Below are 26,516 nucleotides of genomic sequence, written 5' to 3' on the forward strand. Positions count from 1 at the left end.
GCTGACACTGAAATTACATTTAGGCTGCGTCAACCACCGGTGGCTGACAATGAAATTACATTTAGGCTGCGTCAGCCACCGGTGGCTGACACTGAAATTACATTTAGGCTGCGTCAGCCACCGGTGGCTGACACTGAAATTACATTTAGGCTGCGTCAGCTACCGGTGGCTGACACTGAAATTACATTTAGGCTGCGTCAACCACCGGTGACTGACACTAAAATTACATTTAGGCTGCGTCTGCCACAGCTTGCTGACACTGACCTTTCACATAGGCCGCGAAAAACAGCTGGCTGACAGCGTATAACATGATATAGAACTATAAAATTTACACTCTTTTATGGAATTGCAGAAAATTTATTCAAAATTTACTTAATTATTGTGATTCTTGGTTTAATAAATTCAATTTAGTAGATTTTTATCCACCACTATTTTTAAGCAATTCGTAGTCTTATATAATTCACCACTTTTTTCATATATGTCATGCTAAACCTTTCAAAACTAGCAAAATCAGTCTAATATTTGCAATTTTAGTTTGTAGTTAATTATTGTTTGGCCAGACGGGCAAACCATGTAAAATTAGCTTGGCGTTCAACGTGTTAAGCTATACTAAAATATTCTTTCTTTTTTTTTCAATAAATTAGTTTTCACTAATAAGAAATATTATAAAAATTAAAGCAAATAAATTTTAGCAGAACAACTTTATTTTATACCATAAAATATTCTGCACACAGACAAAAGTTAATAATTCAGTCACTGTGAAGAAAATTTATTTGAAAATATAACATACTAAAAAATGGAGACAGCAATCTCAGATTTAACAGACAGGACATTTATTGCAAGTTTTTGTTGACAACAAGCCTTAAACTTTATATACTTCTTACTGCTTCCTTATTGATGTGGCTAAAGAGTTGCCTTTATTTTTTAAATGTATGATTGCGGCTGTTTAAAAGAGAATTTTTTCTTTTACATTACGAAACACATAAATTTTTCTTATAAGAATGTCAACAAGTTGACAATTCTAAGTTCAATGCTCTAAGTAATGAGTATACATAATTTATGTATAAAAAAAGAACATTTGTCGTTGAGTAAATCATTTTAGTTTGAAACGCAACTACTGTATTTGCTTATAAAGTATTGAAATAAAAGGAAATAAGCTAAGCAATTAGCTTAGTTGAAGTTATGTAAAATTGCAAAATATGGGAAGAAAAATGGTATGAATGATCTAATTCTGAACTCAAACTTCAGGGAGATTTTTCACATAGTGAAAGACACTGACTAAATCTTAACACTGGTAAAACTTCAGAAAATGTCTTATGAGTTTCTAACCATGTTATCTAAACTAATGGGTTACAATTACTGATCAAATTAAATAGACAAATCTAATAACAATCAAAATTTTTTAAATATTTATTCATCATTTAAAATAAAAAATATTACTTTAATTAAATTATTAAGAAATCTAATGTATTGATCTAGAATTAACGATAAGATAAATAGACAAACAAATACACATTAAATTAAAACTTTTTAGTATTCATTCATGATTTAAAATAACAAATATTAGTCCATTAATTAGTTAATTAGAAATCTAAAAAATTGGGCTATAATTATTGATGAAGATAAATAGATAAAGACAATAACAATCAAAAATCATATTTTTTCGCATTTATTCAAGATTTAAAATAAAAAATATTAGTTTAATTGATTAATAAAAAATTTAATTTATTGATCTACAATTAACGATAAGATAAATAGACAAGCAAATACAAATTGAATTAAAACTCTTCTTCTTAATATTCATTCATGATTTAAAATAAAAAATATTAGTTAATTAATTAATTAATAAGAAATCTAAAATATTGGGCTATAATTATTGATGAAGATAAATAGACAAATACAATAACAATCACAACTCATACTTTTTAATATCCATTCATGATTTCAAAAAATTATTAGTTTAATTAATTAATAAGAAATTTAATCTATCTATAATTATTGATGAAATAAATAGGCAAACAAATACAAATTAAAATTAAACTCTTCTTTTTTATATTCATTCACGATTTGAAATTTTAAAAAAATATTAGTTTCATTCATTAATTAATAAGAAATCTAATCTATTGGGGCTATATTTGTTGAGGGAGATAAATAGACAATACAAATTAAATTAAAACTATTTCCTTCTTATATTCATTCATGATTTAAAATGAAAACATATTAGTCTCATTAATTAGATTCAGTGAGATTTTTCACATGGTAAGAGACGAGATAAAGCTTAACACTAATAAAACTTCAGAAAATTTCTTTTGAGTTTCTAACTAACAGGGATATCTAAACTAATGGGCTACAATTACTGCTGAAGATAATTGAACAAAAATTATAAGAATAAAAATTAATATCTTTTTTAAAAATTCATTCATGTTTTAAAATGAAAACAAATGTATAAGTCTCATTGATTAGCATAAAATATAAACTATTGGGCAATAGTAACTAATGAAGATAAATTAAAACTCTTTTCTCTTAAAATTCATTCGTGATTTAAAAAAAAAAATAGTTTGATTAATTAATTAATAAGAAATCTTAACTATGGGTCTACAATTATAGATAACGATAAATAGAAAATACAAATTAAATTAATAATTTTTATGTTTATTCATTGCTTAACATAAATAATACTAGTCTCATTAATTAATCAATAAGAAATCGAAACTATTGGGCTACAAATATTGATCAAGATAAAAAGAGAATACAAATTAAATTAAAACTCTTTATATTCATTCATAGTTAAAAGTACAAAAATATTAGTCTTATTTTATTTGTCTAAATAAAATATTAGTCTTAGAATAAATTTAAACTATTTGGCTATAATTATTGATGAAGATAATAGACAATATAAATTAAACGATAACTCTTTATATCAAATCATAGTTTAAAATAAAATATATCAGTCAAGCTAATTAACTACTAAGAAATCTAAACTATTGAGCTACAATATCCGATGAAGATAAATAGAAAAATACAAATTAAATCAGAACTCTTTGTGATTTAATTTGTATTGATTCATGATTTTCCCTGGTATTCATTCAGGATTTAAAAAAAAAAATATTAGTTTCATTAATTAACTTATAAAAAATCTAAACTGTTGGGCCACAATTACTGAAGATAAATAAACAATACGAATTAAATTAAATCTCTTTATATTTATTCATAGTTTAAAAAATATTAATGCTTAAAATATAATATTAGTCTCATTAATTAATTAATAAGAAATCTAAATTATTGAGCTACAACTATTGATGAAGATAAATGAGTAAATATAAATTAAATAAAAACTCTTCCCATTTTATATTCATGAATGATTTAAAGTAGAAAAAAATTGCTAGTCTTGTTAATTAAGGAAAAATCCAAACTATTGGACTATAGTTATCGATGAAGATTAATAGACAAAGTCAAAATAGCATGCTAAAATAATTTGTTTACCTTAATTTTGTGACACTTTTTACATTTTTTGAGCAGTCTATAGTTGACAGAATAAAATACATAGAATATTTTTTAATTTCCTGAAAATATAAAATTCACGCTAGTATTTTGAGATCTGCATTCCTTTACTAAGCTTAATATTTCAATTTCAATAATTTAAATTATAACTGTTTAAATTATTTAAACAATAAAACCGGGGAATTTTTTTTCTGTTGCTTGAGATTTCTGATCTCAAATCTACAATTGGTTTCTATCAACTACTTACTGTTTTTATGCAATTTAATAATATATTCCTAAGAGAATTTCTTAAAATTCACTTGATTGAATACTAAGCACCCCCATTTCTCTGCTACGTAGGAAGTTCTAAGAAGAAGGCCATTATAATCTCAAATTTATAATGCGATACGTTAAGGTGATATGTTTTTTGACTTACGTGTTATTTTCGAATGAGCAGGCAAATTCATACGTATACACTACCAGTCAAAAGTTTGCGAAAATTTTGAAATCTACAAAGAAAAGGTCTAAATTCAAATGTTCATAGAACTGCGAAAAATCTTTCAAATTGCGTGAAAATTTGATATGTTCTAAAGTGAACCCTCTACAGTTAGCTACATATGATCAAATTGCAATACTTTGTTTCTTGCGAACTAAATCCAGCTCTTCACCATGGGTTGTTTCCATGGTGAAAAAATTTGTTAAGTTTAAACACTTGCCAAACTTGCAAAAATTTTTTTTTGTACTTTCTGTTAATAGAAAATAGTTATTTGAATCATTCTACGTAAGCCCTCAAAATTTCAGATCGATTTGACTTTTTCTGACGAAGTTATAGAATTTTGAAAAACATGCATACTTTTCTCGATTTTTGAGCATTCCACATATGCAGTCTTTTAGTCTATACATCTTCTACCAAAGAACTTTTTAATTTTGATGTTTTCCGTATTTTCAAATAATTAATATTTATTATAAAACAAATATTCTTATTCATTATTGTAATTATTAGTGTTTATATTTATTGCTTATATGTATTAGTTTTGTTGAGATATTTTTACTTTACATTAAATAAAAAGTTATAACAATAATTACATAAATAATTCTAAAAAAATAATAACAATAGTATAAAAAATTTGCATTTTTACGAAACTATTTTATTTACAACAGGTCAAATATTTGACATATTTTTATTCGTATTTTGCAATTAAATAAATTAACATTTAAATCTTAGATTCCCCGAACCATCCACCTTTTGCTTTTATTACAGCCTTACATATGCGTGGTATTCGTTAAAACAAACCATTAATCACTTCAATTGATATAGAGCTCCATTCCTGCTGTAAAATGTCCCATAACTGATTTCGATTTGAAATATCAGAGCATCGAATTTGTCAATCCAAATGATCCCATAAAAGTTCAATCGGGTCACAATCAGGACTCTGAGCTGGCCACGTCATAATTTTCAATTGGCCTTCGTTTTCTTTTTTTTTTTTTTAAATAATTTTTGCAGAATTTTGACGTGTGCTTGGGATCATTGTCTTGCTGAAATACAAAATTTGGACCGACAACTTTTTCACCCGAGGGAATAGCATGACGCTGCAAAATAGAATGGTACTTTTTTTGGTTCATTATTCCATCCATTTTAATTAAATCTCCTACATTATCGTTTCCAAAACATCCCCAAACCATTATGCCACCCCCTCCCTGTTTAACCATTGGTCGAATGCAATTTGGTTGCATTCGTTCTCTTTCACGACGCCTTACAAACCACTTTTCCAATCTGCGATTGACCAATGCTGATGTTTGCGAGCCCATTCTAATCGTAGCATTTTATTTTTGGGTCTAAGAAGAGGCTTCTTTGCTGCGACACGTCCGAATAAGCCAGCTTTACGCAAACGCCGTTTTATTGTTGAAGTTGAAACTTTTTCTGCACCAGGGAATAATTTACGCTTCAGTTGTGCACTCAGTTATTTGTTTAAATTATTTATATGAAGTGAACGAAAAATTCTTTGAGTTCAAATTTTTAAAACAATAATTCGTCGCCTTTGCTACCAATTAAAAAATATTTTCAGAATCTTAGGAAATTCTATGGTAACAGGAAGGTATGCTTACTTACGTTCTGATTAAACTAAACATTTGGTTGTAAAGTTTTTAAATCGAAGTGGCAACAGTTTAGAAAACTGCAAAATGTGGTGACAAATGTTTTTTAAGGTTATCGTAAATTTAATGTTCTTTAGTCTCACGTCAAATTTTAAGAATTCATTTGGTTAGCTGCATTTCAATTTGCAAATAATTTTGGTCAGTAGTTTTTAGTTAAAACCTAAAATTAAAAACATACTCAGAAACTCACTGCTTTACCTATCCAATTAAAAAAAAATAATCCTGATCTAATAATTTCAAAGAGACAAGGTAAAGCGGTGAGTTTTCAAGCACACTTTTAGAAACAATACAACCAGTTTTGTCATTTGTTTTTCTAAATCGCGGACAAGCCAATAACTTTGGACAATCTCGAACTTTACATACTATATGTTATTTGAGGTAAAAATTTTTTTCGTCGTCAGCTCACACGATTATATCCGCAAAAATGAGTGCTTTCTAACATTGTACTAATATTGTTGGAGCAAAATATATCAATACAATAGTATGAGGTGCAACAAAAAAGAACTGAAATGAAAATAAAACATTTTAAGCAAAAAATGGAAAATAAAAATTCTAGAAAAAAAACAGAATAAAACACAAAATGCAGCATATAAAGCGAGTAGAGAATTCAAATGTATCTTCTTTAATCTGTTAATCTCTCTTTCCTTTTATTCTTTATTGTAATTATATATATATGTATATATATATAATATAAATGGTAATATATATATATTTAAAAAATTTTTTAAGCTTTTATTTAGGCGCTGCTAAGAAGTATAAGGAATTAAATTTGATAGTATTACATCCTTTATTAGTTTTTTTTATCTTTAATTCTTTTCTTTTTCTTAAGGTCCTGTATCTATTGTTAAAAAGAAGGCTTTGGACCTGTAGTTTGAAATGGACTTGGTAGATATATCTGCAAGATAGCTATTTTTTTTCTTCCTAACTTATACATTTCAATTCTTAGAAAAAGGAGCCATAATTCATATCTATAATTGATTATGACATAATTTGTTTTCTGCGGTTTTACTTCGAAACCTCAATTAGAATTGAGGAGTAAACAGAATTCTGAAAGTAAATATTAACTTCGTTTCTCTTCTTGTAAAGCATTTAACTTATTGATAGTGCTTCCAAAAGTCCTTCAAAAGTTTTATACTGGAAGCAAAATTTATGTTATAAAATACAATCCTTATTTTTAAAAAATTATCACAGATTTTCTTGTTCACAGATAAAAGTGTGGAAACTTAATGCATGTATAGCTTTCTGATACATGATAGAATTGAATTGAATGTAGGTTTACAAGTTCCAGGAAGACCAAACCAACGCCTCCTATAACTGAAAGCCTCCATACATTTTTTTTACAGGTAGTCCGATCAGACCACTGTGAAAGCAAACCAGTTCACGAAAGAGCCACTTAATCTAACAGAAGGAAGAAAATGGTAGAAAATATATGTCTAAAAATTTGTTTAATTTAAGAGCATTTTTGTTTTGTCTTATTTACTTGTCAACTATTAAAGATTCAATTCTCAAATATATTTGATAAATTTCTCTCAATTACTTTAAAAATAGAATCTGGGTTCATGCGCACAACTGGTTCATTTTTTTAAATAGTGTGACCAGACTTCTTATGAGAAACCGTGTGGAGGCTTTCTGATGTAGGAGCTGATGGCCGATACTTAATAGATGATTATTATGCATTTGAGTATTTTTGTCGGAAACTTGAGAGCTCTGATAGAGGTGTCAATTATCGCATTTTGGTATAATGTCTTTTTTTTTTCTTCAATGAGCTAAAAAGTGTTAACTATAATTTTTTAACATTCGTTTTCCGAAATTAAAACCCTTTCGTGCCCGCCCTAATATTTCATTTAACTAAATATCTTTTTATCGATTATAAAATGTTTCATTTAAAACTAAAGGAGGTAACTAATAACAGAAAATATCCACTTCATTTAACCTAAGGCTCCTAAACTATCAGAGCTGACCTATCAAGCAATATTGGAGCAAACAAGTTCACAAGGTAACGTTATGTTAGTATTAGTTATGTTATTACAGAGATGCCAACTGCTCTGGACACGCCAAAATAATTTAAAAAACGGTAAATAACTACAAAGTAAATTTTGCAAATAGTTGACAATATTTGCTTGCTTTTAAAAATGTAAAGCATGTCATAAGTATTATAAAGTGGTGAATTATATAAGCCTACGCATTGTATAGAAATAGTGGTGGATTAAAATCTACTAAATCGAACTTATTAAACCAAGAATTGCAAATAATAAACTATCACTTGAAAATATTTATCCGCTGTGCTTATGTTAGCTCTTTGCTCCAACAATAAATGATAAGTTGGCCTGTCTAATTCAGGGGCTCTAATTTAACCTGTTAGTACCCAGCGTCATATTTATAGGACAGTTTCCTTTTTCAAAAACATATAATGTGATAGGACAATTGGTACAATTTTGTCTTTTATCCAGGAGAATTAAAAGTTTCCCTTCCACCATAATTTATTAGTGATTTAAGTTTCTATCACTAAATGTATAACTATAAGGTGCAGGGACATTTCAAACTGAAATGGTTACAAATAGTTGATATTAGCCACTTAGTTGAATAACATATTATACCACTTTTTTCATAAAACCACTTTTTGCGCCACTTCAATATAAAAAGTCGGGATAAAACGGGTTAAGTACAGATATCCCACTGTTTCATTTCTCTTCCTCGGCAGAGAACATGTTAAAAGGCATTTTGAGTTTCTTAGAAGCAAATTTTTAAGCTGCGTCTAATAAAATATCAAAATATAGTAGCCAATGAATGCTTAAACAGTATTTCAGCAATAAGGAAACAAATTAAAATGTTAAAAAGAGCAACAAAACGAAATTTTTTCCAATTTTTGCAAACCACAACATTTGCAAACGAAATAAAATGTATCTAGACATTAACCAATTTTTGCCTGGTGCTCTCTTAAAAGGAAGTTAATTCTTTATAATCGAAGAAGAAACTAGTAGCTCAAGTGCTTAGGATTTAAATTTCTAGAAATAAGAAAATCTTTTCTACTTTAAAATTTTTTTAATATAAATATTTACATTTGAATCAGTAGTCAAAGTACAAAGCTGTTCTTAAAATAAATGGTTAAAATATGCATGTATACTTTCTAATTACTACGGAATTTAAGCAACTTCAGAAAATATTTTTTTAATGAGAGCAAAGGTAATGTATTACTATTCGTATAATTTAGAATTAATGACATTTTGTAAACCACAACATATTGAAACACGATTTTAATTTTCAAGATTGTAATAAACAAACGACATTTTATTTAAACAAATACATAAAAGATCAGGAAGACAGAAAGTCATGCTTTTAAGTTCTGATAAATGCATTATGAAAAATTTCTGCTTTAGTTCACTACCACTAGAAAAAAAAAAATTCCTATTACTCTCCATTAATGGAAGGTATTTTTGAGCTGCCATTTTTTCTTTTTCTACAAGTTTCTGCTGTAGCCCTCTGTAAAACCTTGTTCTCTTTAGTGCACAAAAGAGGTGATTCTCTGAATAATGTCTGATCGAATGATCGGATCTTCGAACCTGGGTCACTTCATTGGGAGACAAACACTCTATTCTCTGAAAAAGACTGCATGATTCTTTCTTGTCTGTTCATCCTACCCATCATGTATTTTTCTATTTTTAATTGGTTCTTTGTGGTCAGCGGTCTATGTGTTAGCTGTTAACAGGATTCAAGCACTTTTCTTAAGTAAATGAAAATAAAGGAAGCAGCTTGCTTCAAGATAGAGCGTTCGCCTTCCAATGAGGTGAAGCGGGTTCGAATCCCACGGATGGCTGGTCGATACGAATTTCGCATCTGGCTTGCACCGACCACAGTGCTGACGTGAAATATCTTCAGTGGTAGACGGATCATGGGTTAGAGTCCCCTTGCACTCAGGCTAACCGTAGGAGTCTCTCGTGGTCTTCCTCTCCATGTAACGCAAATGCGGGTTAGTTCCATCAAAAAGTCCTCCACGAAGGCGAATTTCACCCAATACGTGATCCAGGAGTTTTCCTTGTCTTCTGGATTAGGTTCAAAATTACAAGGCTACGGAGTTGAACATTAGTAGTCGTAAACCCAAAATTGGGTCGGCTGTTCCTCGACGGTTATAAAATAAAATAAAACTAAGTGTGGCCGGGATAGCCTGGTTGGTAGGGCACTGGGACCATGTCCAAGAGTTTGTGGGTTCGATCCCAGGCCGGTTAAAGTTCACTGAATCGCATTTTATGGCCTGGTCTAAGAAATCTGCTTTCAATTTATGGATATATTGTGATGAAGTCGGGATCTTGAGGTCTTTTTGAATATTTGTGCTTCTGATGAACCATCTGGCACGGTCGATTTTTCTGAGTATCATGTTTTGGCATTGATTGAGTTTTTTATGAAATGCTCCGGTATGGTTGTCCAGGCAGGTGAGGCATATGCGAGAATTGGTCTGATCATTGATGTATATAGCATTCTTAGTTTTAACGAAACATTATGGTTGTAGATGAGTGGTGGTATTATTATTGTTGCTGCATTTGCTTTATCTATTATATTTTTGAATTGGTCATTCCAAGGTGAGCTTGCTGTTTATTATACGGCCGAGGTAGTTTGCTTTTTTGACTGTTGGTTTTTGGATATTGAACATTTTTGGTTTGCATTGTGGTAGTATTTTTATTCTTCTTTTCTGTTTGAGTATGATTTGAGATTTGTATACATTTACGGCTGCTTTTCATTTAACTTACCAGTCTTCCATTTCACGTATTTGATCCTGTAGTTTCTGTAATGCTATATTTGGATTTCATGATTTGATGATGATTCTTGTGCCGTCTGCATAAAAAGCTATAATACTTTTGTAATCTGTTCTATTAATTGGAAAATCATAAGTGTATAAAATATATAGAATCGGCCTGAGTCGCGATGGCTCAGGGGATAGAGAGTTCGCTTTCCAATGCGGCGAACCGGGTTCGAATCCCAGTCGATACGAATTCCGCATCCGGCTGGCACCGACCACAGTGCTGACGTAAAATATCCTCAGTAGTAGACGGATCATGTGTTAGAGTCCCCTTGCCGTCAGGCTGACCGTGAGAGGTTCTCGTGGTCTTCTCTTCATGTAACGCAAATGCGGGTTAGCTCCATCAGTAAATCCCGTGAATCCGAAAAAAATTAATACTACCTATAAAAAACCGTGTGGAAGCTTTGCACGCATTAGAGATTATCTCAATTTCATGTAGGGAAATGTTTTTCCTCCTACTCCCCCGCGATGAAATGAACTCTGCGTCTGAGGAGGTGGAGCCAAGTGCCAACTCCTGGTGAACGAACTATAGCAGTTTAATCATGATTTACCACAGCGAGAAAAACTTCCGCAAGAGCCTCTCTCGGAAACGAGAAAAAACTGGTAGTAAAATCATTTTCATTTCTAGCATATTAACGATAGGCGTAATAAATACCTAGCTATTAAGATTTATTTCANCCTTCCAATGAGGTGAAGCGGGTTCGAATCCCACCGATGGCTGGTCGATACGAATTCCGCATCCGGCTTGCACAGACCACAGTGCTGACGTGAAATATCCTTAGTGGTAGACGGATCATGGGTTAGAGTCCCCTTGCACTCAGGCTAACCGTAGGAGTCTCTCGTGGTCTTCCTCTCCATGTAACGCAAATGCGGGTTAGTTCCATGAAAAAGTCCTCCACGAAGGCGAATTTCACCCAATACGTGATCCAGGAGTTCCTTTGTCTTCTGAACTAGGTTCAAAATTGCAAGGCTATGGAGTTGAACATTAGTAGTCGTAAACCCAAAATTGGGTCGGCTGTTCAACGACGGTTATAAAAAAAATAAAACTATGTGTGGCCGGGATAGCCTGGTTGGTAGGGCACTGGGACCATGTCCAAGAGCTTGTGGGTTCGATCCCAGGCCGGTTGAAGTTCACTGAATCACATTTTATGGCCTGGTCAAAGAAATCTGCTTTCAATTTATGGATATATTGTGATGAAGTCGGGATCTTGAGGTCTTTTTGAATATTTGTGTTTCTGATAAACCATCTGGCACGGTCGATTTTTATAAGTATCTTGCTCTGGCATTGATTGAGTTTTTTCATGAGATGTTCCGGCATGGTTGTCCAGGCAGTTGAGGCATATGCGAGAATCTGTCTGATCATTGATGTATATAGCAGTGTTCTTAGTTTTAATGAAACATTCTGGTTGTAGATGAGTGGTGGTATTATTATTGTTGCTGCATTTGCTTTGTCTATTATATATTTGATATGGTTATTCCAGGTGAGTTTGCTGTTTATTATAAGGCCGAGGTAGTCTGCTTTCTTGACTATTGGTATTTGAATATTGAACATTTTTGGTTTGCATTGGGGTAGTATTTTCATTCTTCTTTTCTGTATGATTATGATTTGATATTTGTACGCATTTACGGCTGTTTTCCATTTAATTTATCAGTCTTCTATTTTACGTATTTGATCCTGTAGTTTCCGCAATGCTATATTTGGATTTCTTGATTTGATGATGATTCCTGTGCCGTCTGCATAAAAAGCTATAATACTATTGTAATCTGTTCTATTAATTGGAAAATCATAAGTGTAAAAAATATATAGAATCGACCTGATCCGCGATGGCTCAGGGGATAGAGAGTTCGCTTTGCAATGCGGCGAACCGGGTTCGAATCCCAGTCGATACGAATTCCGCATCCGGCTGGCACCGACCACAGTGCTGACGTGAAATATCCTCAGTGGTAGACGGATCATGTGTTAGAGTTCCCTTGCAGTCAGGCTAACCGTGGGAGGTTCTCGTGGTCTTCTTCTCTATGTAACGCAAATGCGGGTTAGCTCCATCAGTAAGTCCTCCGCGAAGACAAGTTTCTCCCAATACTCGATCCAGGAGCTCCCTTGTCTTCTGGATTGGGTTCAAAATTACAAGGCTACGGAGTTGAACATTAGTTGTCGTAAGCCCATAAAATTGGGTCGATTGTTCAACGACGGTAATAATATAAAATAAAAAGTATGCTGCCCTGAGATACTCCATGTGTGATATTTCCTTTTGATGATTTGCAGTTTTGAACGGAACTTGGAAGGTTCTGTTTGAAATTTAGGAGGAAAGTAATTTGATGAGACCAGGGGGAAAGTTAAGTTGCATTAATTTAAATATTGTACCAGTATGCCAGACTTTATATAATGCTTTTGAGAAGTCTATCGTTGAAAACGCTAGTGTTTCCTTGTTGATTAGAGCTCTGCCTGTATAGCCTCTTATGGGAAGTAGTTGTTTTGTGGTTTCCAGTCTTTGTCTGTATCCGAACTGCTTATCGGGGAGGGCTGTAAGTATTGGCTTGATTCTATTGATATGATCTTTTCGTATATTTTTCTTAGTATGTTCAAAACGCTGATTGGTCTGTAACGCTCAGGGCAGCTTGGATTTTTCTTTTTCTTTAAAGATAGACCGACTTATGCGTTTTTCCAGGTTTGAGGATAATAATTTAAAGCAAAGGCAGCTATTAATAACATGCATTATTTTCTGTATATAATTGGGAGGTAGCAGTTTAATCATGATTTACCACAGCGAGAAAAACATCCGCAAGAGCCACTCTCGGAAACGAGAAAAAACTGGTAGTAAAATCATTTTCATTTCTAGCATATTAACGATAGGCGTAATAAATACCTAGCTATTAAGATTTATTTTAGTTCATGCACTGCTCAAAACAATTAAAGGACATTGTGGGTTGATCTTGCACCTAGAGAATTGTTTGAATGAATGATACATTATCGACAGACGGAGTATGCTCTATGAAAGTAAAATGACATTTGTTTGGCAGGAAAAAAAATGCGTTTTATTGCGCATTTGGATGCAAAGATATCTTCGGCCTGCATTTCCAGTCTCCAAAACACAGTTCCAGATCATGGAAATCACGCTTTGTGAAACTCCAATAGCTTCTGCTACTTCGGTTTGTGCTTGGCCCCCTCTAACCGGTCAACAACTCTCCAAGCTTCTGATTTGGTTACATGACTTGGTTGAGATATAGCACTCATAGAAGCAACGCTCTTACTGAATGTGGATCATTCTTTCCCGCTTTGTCTTACATTAAGTTAAAAGCCAAATCTTCGCTAACGCTAAAGCGAGGCTTTTGAGTTTGGCTTCGACGTCAAACTCAAAGTTTGCATACGGTGAAGTATGAAAGTAAGAAAAATTTGTATTTGTGACTATCTTCGTCCATTTACGCGAAAGAAAGAAAGAAATTGCTTATACCGTTATTTTATACAAGACTTACAATATCCTTTAACCCCTTGGGGACTGGTGATTCAGAAAAGCATTCGTACAAAATCAGAATCAAGTTGTAATTAAATAAAAAACGGTAACTTATATGTAGTCGTTGCTAATTTGACAGACTTACTTTGCTTTTACTTTAATTATTGTTAGTTTAATCATATATATAATCAAAGTTAATTCAAAGTATAACTAAATAGTTTTATTTTGAACAAAGTAATGGCGAATTAAATAAATCAAACGATTATAACTCCGCCCACAAATAAACTGCTGAAGAAATACTTTGATTACCAGTTTTATCTTTTTACCCTGATTGATACGACTTTATGCTGGCACGTATTTGTGACAGTTGCCGCGAAAGGGTTAATTGCTTTGAGCTGCGTCTGATCATAAAAATAAAATTGCTTTTGTACTTAATTTGACTTATAAATCATTAACTCATTAATTACGTATATCCCCTCTACAAACAAGTTTCTTTGTAGCATATTCCTTTAAAAAATGAAATCTTTAATTGAATACGTTAAATAACACTCAAAATGTTTCATTGTTTTAAACTTTTGGAATTTATTTAATTAATTTTAAATTTTTTTTTAGATTTTTATCCTTCTTATATCAGTCAATTATTATTTAATTTCTTGTCAATCAACTCTCTCTAAGCACTGAACATACTGACACTTTGCAATACAATACAACATACAAAAACCAATCTTTTAACCGGTTATTTCATGCTTACAGTTTTACCGGATATGGCATGTTTACACCTGCTCCAGGAACGATTCGAATTCTTCATTCCAACGACACAATTTAAAAGTACCATAAAAAAGAAATGGGTAGAATTTAGAAGAATGGAGCACATTGCTCAGTAAAGTACAGAGGACAACATGACGTATGCGAAAAACTAAAGAGGCAGAATATTAGAGCTCAAAAATTTTATTTTTTATTTCAGTACAAGTATTCTTTTCACCAATCGCAATAGGTGTCAATGAAGGCAATTACTTCAAGCACCATAACAAAAGATAAAATAATGAATATAGTTTTAACTAAAAATGTGGTCGCGCCGTGGTACACGAAGACTTTTCGAAATGTATTTAACCCCTTAACGCACAAATTTGAAAAACCGGCCAAAAAGAAAAAGAAATTTTTTTTAATGTAAAATAACACACTTTAGAATATTGTCTTTTCTTTTGGTGGACAATGTGGATATAGTGCGCTTTTGTTCCATGGAAAAAGGCTATATTATTTTATTCTTGAATAAATAAGTGTTATAGCTTATAATCCTATGTTAATGATAAATATAAAAAAAAAAAACGATTTTGTTTTCTTGGCTTTCACATTATTACTTTCAATTCTCTGTTATATTTGAGCGTGAAAAATTATAGCAGCATAAAATAACAACGCCGCTCAAATTATCTCGAGTGTGCACAGTTTGGCATGCTCGAATTAACTCGAGCGGACAAGTTACGGGGTTAAGGACAAAATTCAAGCCCTTTTTCTTCCACGCTCTGCGAAATTAAGCAGCCCTTCTTTACATTCAAATTGGACAGCACGTACGCCGTCCCAACTACCAAAAATTATGCACCCTAAACAACCACAATTCGTGGTAGTAGCGAGCAATGATCTCTTGCGGTGCAATAAGAGACCTGTGCTCGGAGGAGCCTCCTTGATGTTCAAGGCATCCCCGGTGTCAGGTAGGTATGCGAAAATCCCACTTGGCAGAATATTAGAGCACAACAATTTAATTTTTAAATTGGTTGCCCATAAAATTAATTTATTCTTATTTTTTTCAATGTATCAATGAAAGTAATAATTTATAACACAAGAATATTAAATATTGCTAAATCAGCTGAACTCTGAATCGGCTATATTGAAAATTCTATGAATCCTGCAACAAACCCAATAAAATAAATTTTTTTCGCACATTGCAATAATACACTGCTCAAAAAAATTAGTTGAGCCATGTGCTCCCCTAATTTTTTTGAGCAGTGTATTATTATAAATAGAGCATGCCTTAGTGCATTATTTGCTTGATAAATTAATAACTATTTAAATACTTTTAGTCAATCTAAAATTATTGGAGAATATTATTGGAATACGAGTTATCTCGTCCATCCGTATGAAAGAGTTAAATTCCTAAAATATTAGCTAAATATACTACAAGAGAAAAATTTTAAATTTCATTTGGCTGCTAAATCTTTTTAAAAGTGTTACAGCTGCTACTTAGGTGTAATGGCATAGTTTTTAAGGTACTCTGCTATCAATGTAAAAGACCTCATACCTGCCAACTTTCACTCTTTCCGAGAATGGATCTTTAGAGTGGTTGTAAAACAATAAACGAAAGACAATCTGACTAAAAAATATATTTATATTTTGATTCCGTTGAAATTCGCTTACGCAAGGATTATTATGCTTTTATATATTTATTGTAATTATTTATATGTAGTGGTGGTCAAACTCATTTATAATTAACTTTATAGATTCAAAAAGTTAATTGGAATAACCTGAGTATTGCTACCACTTTAAATATAAAAATAAAATCTTCCGGAAAATCCGGAAGNATTATTTATATGTAGTGGTGGTCAAACTCATTTATAATTAACTTCATAATTCAAAAAGTTAATTGGAATAACCTGAGTATTGCTACCACTTTAAATATAAAAATAAAATCTTCCGGAAAATCCGGAAGAGTTGGCAGGTATGAGACCTGGTTCCATCCAACGCCTCCCATACCTGCCAACTTTCACTCTTTCCGAGAATGGATTTTCAGAGTGGATGTAATACAATTAACGAAAAACAATCTGACTAAAAAATATATTTATATTTTGATCCCGTTGAAATTCGCTTGCGCAAGGATTATTATGCTTTTATATATTCATTGTAAGTATTTATATGTAGTGGTGGTCAAGCTCATTTATAATTATCATTATAATTCAAAAAATTAATTGGAATAGCATGAGCATTGCTACCACTTTAAATATGAAAATAAAATCTTCCGGAAAATCCGGAAGAGTTGGCAGGCATGGCCTCCTATAACTGAAAGCCCCCCACATAGTTTTTTTACAGGTAGTCCGATCAGACCACTATGAAGGTAAACCAGTTTACAAAAAAGCCATTTAATAGAAAATCTATTAAAAGTTAGAAAGTGGCAGCAAACATATGCCTAAATTTTTTTAAAATTTATAAATAGGATTGGTTTGTCTTATTTACTTGTCAACCACTACAGATTCAATTCTCAAATATGTATAACAAATTTTTCTCAAGTACTTTTAAAGTAGAAATTGGGTTCAAGAGCTCAACTGGTTCGCTTTTTAATTAAACTGCGCGGATTACTTATGAAATCCCGTGTGGAGGCTTACTGATGTAGTAGATGATGTTCTATCTCGGTGGTAACCTGAAGCCCATCTAGCTTCTGATTGATTAGTACTAGCCTATCTTAGATGTAAAGGCGGTCGGTTTGCAGTGAAATGGTAAAGATAAAGCATATCTCTAGAGTAAAAACATGCATACGATGACCTAGCTATTACCTTGTAACGCAGTTGAGAAATGTGAAGTATTTTACAAATTGGTAGCATAAAATACTTAAGGCAAAAATTGAAAGTCAATTATAGATTATTTCTGTTGAGTAAAAGAAAGAAGTGAAGCATTTTTGTTACTAATGCCATATGCCAATATCAGCAAGACTTTTTGAGAAATCAAGCGAAATTTTAAGGCAATGTCTTGTTTTGTTTTTCTATAGCGCCATCTATGAACAAAAATAAGAATTCAGCCACACATACGACACACCTCGTTTCACAAGGGCCCCAATCATACTCCATTCATTCATCCACCAATTGCAATTTTGACCTGAAACAGAGAACGATCAATCTCCAATTCAGTACCCCCGGAGGTATTCATTTGTTGTGGGAACTTGGAATACTTCATGACCCCTACTGATCTAACGTTCTCACGAACATGAGCCCAACGTCCCACCAATCAGGCAATCCCGGCCCATTGAAAAATTTACTACCTGTATGTAATCAATTATTACTGAGAGATATAAATGACGTACTTTCGTCACATGTTGACGCGTGAATAACTGTTCAATTAACAGGGTGGGCACATTGCTTCAAAAAAACTGTTCAATTACCAGGATGGGCACATTGCTTGAAAAAAAGAACTGTTGTCAATGTCTTTGTATTAGCTATAACTTTAATAATAAAAATTAAATCCACAATTTTTGAATCTAAATAAAATTACACAATGTTTAAAAAATATTATGATGGTTAAAAACATTAAAAATTTTAATTTTACTACCACTTTTTTAAATTTCTGAGTAGCGTATGTACCCTAAATAACGAATCTTCGTCATACGCGCAGGTTTGCGTTAAGTATAAAAACCGCATTATTTCTATTTTTATATACCTAACTGTCTCCAAAATAGCAAATTGAAAATTTTAGTAAGGCATTATTTTAGACAGTCAGCAACCATTTGTGACCACTATTATTATTATAGGTTATTTTGTAAAGAAAATATATCTGTAGAAAAATTCTGAACCGTAAAAAAATTTTTTTATTAAAATATAACAGCACTGAATTTTACTTCGATAAAAATCATAGTAAAAATTTTTTTTAATAATAAACTTATTTTAATGATATAAAAGTTAAATAATATTATAATAAAATAGAATTCATAGAGGTTTATTTTTAAAAATTACATTTTATAACCGTCGTTGAGCAGCCGACACAATTTTGGGTTTACGACTACTATTGTTCAACTTTATTGCCTTGTAATTTTGAACACAATCCAGAAGACAAGGGAACTCCTGGATCAAGCATTGGGAGATATTTGCCTTCGTGGAGGATCTTTTTGAAGGAACTAACCATCATTTGCGTTACACAGAGAGGAAGACCACGAGAACCTCCCAAAGCTAGTCTGATGGCAAGGGGACTCTAACCCATGATCCGTCTACCACTGAGGATATTTCAAGTCAGCACTGGGGTTAGTGCGAGCCGGATGCAAAAATCGTATCGACCAGCCATTGCTGGCATTCAAGCCCATTGCACCTCATTGGAAAGTAAACGTTGTATCCCCAGAACCATCACATACAGGGAGAGGTTCGACAAAATTACGGAATTACTTCTATACTTACTCTATGTAAACTATCATTCCTTTAAATACCATTGTTAACCCCTTGGGGACGGGAGATTCAGAAAAGCATTCGTCAAAATCAGAATCAGGATGTAAATAAATAAAAAACGGTAATTAAAATGTAGTCGTTGCTAATTTGACAGACTTACTTTGCTTTTACTTTAATTATTGTTAGTTTAATCATATAATCAATGTTAATTTAAAGTATAACTAAATAATTTTATTTTGAACAAAGTAATGGTGAACTAAATAAATCTAACAATTATAACTCCGCCCACAAATAAACTGCTAAAGAATTACTTTGATTACCAGTTCTATCTTTTTACGGTGGTTGATATGGTTTTATGCTGGCACGTATTTGTGAGAGTCGGAGCGAAAGGGTTCAAGAATATTTTAAATCGCAAAACTTCTTGCACAAATTGAAAAATCATGCTTGAAGCTTTTAGAATTTATATTTTTCTTGTGTATTCAATATTAGGATGGATANTTCGTTCGGGAGAAAGCTTAATAGTGGGTAAATTCGATTTAATAAAATTCTTTCCATGATTTTAGATATAGGATGGATAAAAATTAGCTAAGGAAGTTAATAATTTTTTTCTAACTTTAATACCGGTAATTTTGGAATTGTTCAAATTATTATTTACATCTCGGTACTTGCTGCCAAATGCAGCACCAACTGATCCATCGGAGGATATTCAACTTGTATCTAAATTGTCATTTTTAATGTATGCATTAGAACATTAGACCATAGCTCAAATCTCAGCTGAAACATTACCTCCTACATCAAAAAGCCTCCACACGGTCTTTTATAAGTAGTCCGCGCAGACTATTTAAAAAGTGAACCAGTTGTGCGCATGAACCCAAAACCTCTTATATAAGTAATTGAGAGAAATTTATCATATATATTTGAGAATTGAATCTGTAATGGTTGAAAAGTGAATAATTCAAACCAATAATATTCATAAATAAAACAAATTTTTAGTCATATATTTGCTACCACTTTCTTATTTTAACTAAATTTTGCATTAAATGACTCCTTCGGAAAGTGGATATCCTTCACAGTGGTCTGATCGGACTACCTATAAAAAACCGTGTGGAGGCTTTCAGTTATAGGAGGCGTTGGCTGAAAACGTTCAAATTATTACATATTATATACGTTTCGGTATACATAGCTCAAATCTCAGTGAGCTGCCGCGAAGTGGCATTGACTGATTCATCAGATTTTTGAGACACGTGGATGTTTTCTACACTAGGGTGCGCTGCAAGCTCTACCTGATTTATTATTTGTGTTTAACAAAAGGATAGTTATAAGAATTGTCATTAGAGGACCTGTCATTTCAAGACGCAAGAATCGTCATTTGAAAAGAGAATCGTTTTAAAACACTTCTTACCTTGTCAACAATATGCCAAGTTTGAAATTTAAACCTAAATGATAATTTGTAAAATTGAATAATGTACTAACGCTAACGCATGATGGTGCACGGCTTGCAACAAGAACAGTTATAAACAAGTAAAAAGAGGCCAAATCAGGACTGCCAATATAGCGAGTTCTTTCTAAATCTAGAAACCAAGCCATCTTTTTTTAACCAAGCCATCTTTTCTATAATTAACTAAAACAAATTTTCAACGCAAAATCACCAGAATTACTTAATATCATTAATATCTTATGAAAAACCGCAAATTTGAACTCAGAAATTATATTATTTATTTCTTTTATTAAAAACAAAATTATCTGTTTGAAAATATCGCCTCTCAGAATAAGCTGCAGTAAGTAGCTGTATACTTTCTAATCGGATATAGGGCAGGTCAAGAGATGGAGATTATTGTTGTTTACATTCATATTAAAAGCACCATCCATAAAGATGAATGAGTGGGAAAAGAATTGGGAGAGAGGGTGCCGTCACCAAATAGTAAAGTCATGAGTGGGAAACCAATCGGTGGAAAATATGATGAAATCAATAGGAAATTAAACATGAGATTAAATTAGATTAGAATATGATATAATAATATTTACAGGGGTCAGAATAATATTAACATATACGCAGGTGGAATAAAATAGTAAATAATAGTAAATAAAAATATGTACAACTATTTACCATTGAGATTAATAATTGAGATCAATTTGTCATCGACAACGAAAAGTTTATATAAGCGACAGATAGTCAGGCAACTACTTTGTTTGTGAGTCTGTCATAGTGATGCCCTGGCAATATCACTCCTTTCTGGGTTGCTTATCGCACTAAAGTTACAAAATCTTTAACGTATGCAAGTCTGCCGAATACTATGCTTTCTGCAAAATATTTTATAGACTAGTAGACAACTAAGAACAAAAACTGCAGAATTTTCGGTAATTTTGCCAACATTTTAAAAGCCTTAGCAAACTGGAACAAAGTGGCGTTTCCAAAGAATTTTTAAATCACTTGCATGTAATGGTACAGAAAATAACTCAAAATCAAATTTACAAAACAAAGAATCGTGCTTTAAAAATATAACCATTTTACCTCCATAGTTAGTCTGTAGAAAGAACTCTCACCAAAAATTTTGAGTTCGTCTGCAGTTATGGAAACAAGAAACAGCACATTTCAAGGAGGATTTCCTTTCTCCTTCTGACTCGAGCCAAAACCTGTCTTAAATATTGACCAAACACCCTTACTTGAAATAGTTAAACCTCGTAAGCATAGTCACCACCACTGTTCCAGACGAATGGTGAGGGGAGTTCTTTCTATAGACAGACTGTAGAAAATTTTTTTCTCGAAAAGCGTTGAAAGTTGGTGGTGCTGTGTTTGTTGTTGGAGAAGTAGATTATTGACAGAAGATTGCTCGTGTCGTGTCTTTAGTGCTTGTTGGTGGTACTAAGAATAGCGTCCGATAAAAAATAAAAAGAGATCCTTCAAAAGGATAGCTTTATTTAAGAACGCGCTTTTAATTATAGTGGTACTGAAAAAGGTATTTTATGTAACATTATATGTTTAAACATTAATATAGTAACATTATAATTTTTAACAGTTTTTATTTGCATGTAATGTACTTTAGAGTAATAATCCTACACTCACTTAGCATGCAAATTTTGCATAGGCTGGGAAGCCCACTACCTCCTACATCAGAAAGCCTCCACACGGGATTTTATTAGTTGTCTACGAACCAGTTGTCCGCATGAACCCAAATTTTATTTTAAAAGTACTTGAGAGAAATTTATCACATGTAATTAACTATTGAATCTGTAATGGTTGACAAGTAAATAAGACAAACCAATCATATTAATAAATGAAACAAATTTAGACATATATTTGCTACCACTTTCTAATCTTTAATTGATTTTCTATTAACCCACTGACGGTTCTGCACGTAAAAAGTCGCATTTTAACCTGCAGTCTTCTCTGCATAGCAAAACCGGTTTTCCCATGTTAACTGATAGGGGAACTGTGTGTAGGGGAGAAACATTTTCCCAATTTTGCCCATTTCCTTAACTGCCAGTGGGTTAAACGGCTTTCCCGAAAACTGGTTTACTTTCATAGTGGTCTGATCAGACTACCTCGTATATCAAACTATGTGGAGGCTTTCAATTATAGGAGGCGTTTGATTGCCACGGGGGACTAGAAATATAAGAAGTAATGACTAATTAATTCAAGAAATTAATTAGAAACTTCTTCTAAAATTTTTTGTAACAGCTTACGATTAAAAGTGTACGAAAAGAATGGTAGAAATCACATAAATCTCGGTGCGGTACCGCGAAGCGGCATAACCGATTCATCTGTAGTAATAAATCAATGATGAGGAGTAGTGAGGAGGAATGGAGATGGGAGGAAGAGGGTGTGCTCAGCACCAAAAAATCGAGAGGGGGTTCGTATGACATGGACAATCAAAAAAAGTTGAGTGGCATGGAGTATAATTAAATGACAATATAATCATAAACAATATAAAATAAAATAATCATGAAGATTATGATGATCGATATTATTAAGGAAGGTCTGGGTTAAATATAATATATCTATATAATGTCTTTACAATGCACGATAATCAACCCAAATTGAATAAAAATAAGATAAAAATAAAATAGATATAAACAATAGGAAATTAATCAATGAGAGAAAATTATGTCGTGAGCTCTGTTACAGTGGCATACCTGCCAACTTTCACTCTTTCCGAGAATGGATTTTCAGAGTGGTTGTAAAACAATAAACGAAAAAACAATCTGACTCAAAAATATATTTATATTTTGATTCCGTTGAAATTCGCTTGCCCAAAGATTATTATGCCTTTATATATTTATTGTAATTATTTATATGTAGTGGTGGTCAAACTCATTTATAATTATGATTATAACTCGAAAAGCTAATTGGAATAACCTGAGTATTGCTACCACTTTAAATGTGAAAATAAAATCTTCCGGAAATTCCGGAAGAGTTGGCAGGTATGCAGTGGTGACCCAGGCGTCCTGGTTGAATAACCACTGTACGAAAAGAATTGCTTTGCTTTGAATATGAATAACTTGAAATGTAAGTCATAGTGCTAGTCACAATTGAATAAATTAACCCTTTCGCGCCGACTGTCACAAATACGTGACAGCATAAGACCGTATCAATCAGGGTAAAAATATAAAACTGGTAATCAAAGTATTTCTTTAGCAGTTTATTTGTGGGCGGAGTTATAATTGTTTGAGTTATTTAATTCACCAATACTTTGTTCAAAATAAAACTATTTAGTTATACTTTGAATTAACATTGATTATATATATGTTTAAACTAACAATAATTAAAGTAAAAGCAAAGTAAGTCTGTCAAATCAGCAACGACTACATTTAAGTTACCGTTTTTTATTTAATTACAACTTGATTCTGATTTTGCACGAATGCTTTTCTGAATCACCCGTCCCCAAGGGGTTAAAGGATAATAAATAAACAAAAAGGAATTAAGTTGTTACCACTTTTTACATTTTTAGCCGCCTGTGGCATCCCTGCATAGGTAAAACAAGACAAGGTATACAAGCAGCTCATAGGAATACAAGTAGCGTGATCGTAAACCTATGAATCATTATTGAGGAGGCGGGACTGAAAGCAGTAAAATCTTTTTTATTGTCGGAGAAAATAAGGTATAGTGTTAATTAGAAACACAATCAAGACAGAGATGCCAACTGCTCCGGACACGACAAAATAATTAAAAAAACGGTAAATAACTACAAAATAAATTTTGCAAAGATTTGTCTATTTTTGCTTGCTTTTTAAAAGGTATAGCATGACATAAGTACTATTAAGTGGTGGATTATTTAAGCCTACGAATTATATCGAAATAGTGGTGGATAAAAGTCAACTAAATTGAATTTATTAAACCAAGAATCACAATTGATGAACTACCACTTTAAAATATATATTTGCTGTCCGGAGTAAGTTGGCATCTCTGTCAAGATTCATAATGAAACAAAATTATTTTTGATTTCAGAACCACCATTCTGAGTAATGATTCGTTAGATTCTGATAGGATTTGTGTTTTGTTCCCCCCCCCTCGCTTAAATATTTATTTACGATCTCTAATGTGTATGCTCTTTTTACTTCATCTTCGATTAATATTTTTAAAAAAATACTCGAAACAAAGCCCTGGAACGGCATTTTGGGTAGCATAAAACAGGGTTCATACACACACGGAAAAATTTAAAAGTGGTAATAAAATTAATGTAAAATTCCTTGTATTATTATGTTAGAAACTAACAGAATATTTTATTTTCTCTAAGTTGATATACATAGATTCAAAAGAAGGATATTACTAAAAATTTTATTTCGATAGTGGTAACTAATTTTAAGAAATTTTCAGCTTCTTCATAACAAAATTGATACCGGTCATTAATTTTTTCCAGGTGCGTACGAACATTACCTCCTACATCAGAAAGCCTTCACACTGTTTTATTACAGGTAGTCTGCGGAGATTATTTAAAAAGTGAATCAGTTGTGTGTATGAATTCAAATTCTTTTTTAAAAGTAATTGAGAGAAATTTACCATATATATTTGAGAATAGAATCTGTAGTGGTAGACAAGTAAATAAGATAAACCAATCTTATTTAAAAATTAAACAAATTTTCAGACATATATTTGCTACCACTATCGTATTTTTAATAGATTTTACATTAAATGCTTCTTTTGTAAACTTGTTTACCTTCTTAGTGGTCTTCCAAAAATAGTGGTGCAAACCAAAGTGTCTTCGTGGTGGAAACAAAGTGGAAAAGTTGCATTCACATTCGTGTTTAGAATTCGTTGCAAATAAGAATGGCGTGTATGATCAGCGTCTCTTTTAACTGAGAGTCTCCACACGGTTTTTTTGTATGTAGTCCGATCAGATCACTATGAATGTAAACAAGTTTACAAAAGAAGTATTTCATAGAAAATCTGGTAAAAATACGATAGTGGTAGCATGTCAATTTTTTTTTCAATTTTTGAATATGATTGATTTATCTTATTTACTTGTCTACCACTACAGATTCAATTCTCAAATATATATGATAAATTTCTCTCATTTACTTTTAAAAAAGAATTTGGATTCATGCGCACAACCGGTTCATTTTTTAAATAGTCGGCGAAGACTACTTATAAAAAAGCGTGTGGAGGCTCTCTGTTGAAGGAGGTAATGGTATGATATGGCTACTATTCCCATTTTGAGGAAGAATGTTTCTAAATAAATAATCAAAGTGTCAACTAAGTCAATATTTTAACTCCTTTCAATTAAAAGGTGACTCAGTTACCATTACATAGATATGGAATCTTCCGAATGTGTCAGGAATTTTTCGTTTTATATTCAAGGTATAAACAAAATGTATGTTTTAACCCTTTCCAGAGCGGCAAATTTTGTTGGGTATATATAATCAGACTAGATGTTAGCAAGTGCGACCTTAAGCCATCCATTCTAAGTGAAGCGACATACTTTAGCTCTTTGATGATTTAAATATAGTGGTTGCTAAACGTTTAAAAGTAATTATTAGTTTTTCTTTTCTAGTGCTTTGTAGCATTTGTTGAATTAGTCTTACCAGACTGGCTAAACTCTACCGATAACAGGGCTCCCATTGTATGGGAAATTTCTTAAAGTGTGATATATCTAGATGTTTTCAGCTATCAATAAATATTTAATTAAAAGGAAATATATGAGTGAAAAAAAACTCGGGAATAATTTCGTAATTCACAAATGAAAGACAAATATTAAGCATTTTTCAGAAGTCTTGAAAACTCTTAGCTACCACACATTTATTTTTTCGGGATCGTGGGAACTCTGAATAGTGTTTACATACCTACCAATTTCGATGCTTTTCAAAAAAGTTTTTCCTAGTGGTAGGGAAATTTTTTTTCATTTTTTTTTAAAAAATTACGCCATACCTTAAAGACTACTTTCAGAGACTACCTATTTAAACATTTTTTGCGGAGTACCTAGCCCAAAGGGCTATCTGTCCCTTCATCTAAGTTGGGTTAAAAAAACAATGAGAAAAAAAAAGAGGATAAGAATTCAGGGTTCCCGCGGTCGA

The 26,516-nt window shown here is 32.1% G+C and overlaps 1 protein-coding gene and 1 non-coding gene across 2 annotated transcripts in view; both read right to left on the bottom strand.

Moving 5' to 3' along the window:
- Nucleotides 1-26,516, bottom strand: part of LOC107445649 (protein Wnt-5a) — a 139,504-nt gene that overhangs the window by 37,416 nt on the left and 75,572 nt on the right. The gene's annotated exons all lie outside the window — the stretch shown is intronic.
- On the bottom strand, nucleotides 15,429-15,589 carry LOC122269176 (U1 spliceosomal RNA). Its single transcript, XR_006225025.1, has one exon. It is a non-coding gene; the product is annotated as a U1 spliceosomal RNA (small nuclear RNA).

The sequence above is a fragment of the Parasteatoda tepidariorum genome, chromosome X2 (genome assembly GCF_043381705.1).
Source record: "Parasteatoda tepidariorum isolate YZ-2023 chromosome X2, CAS_Ptep_4.0, whole genome shotgun sequence".
In the NCBI taxonomy this organism is placed as follows: domain Eukaryota; kingdom Metazoa; phylum Arthropoda; class Arachnida; order Araneae; family Theridiidae; genus Parasteatoda; species Parasteatoda tepidariorum.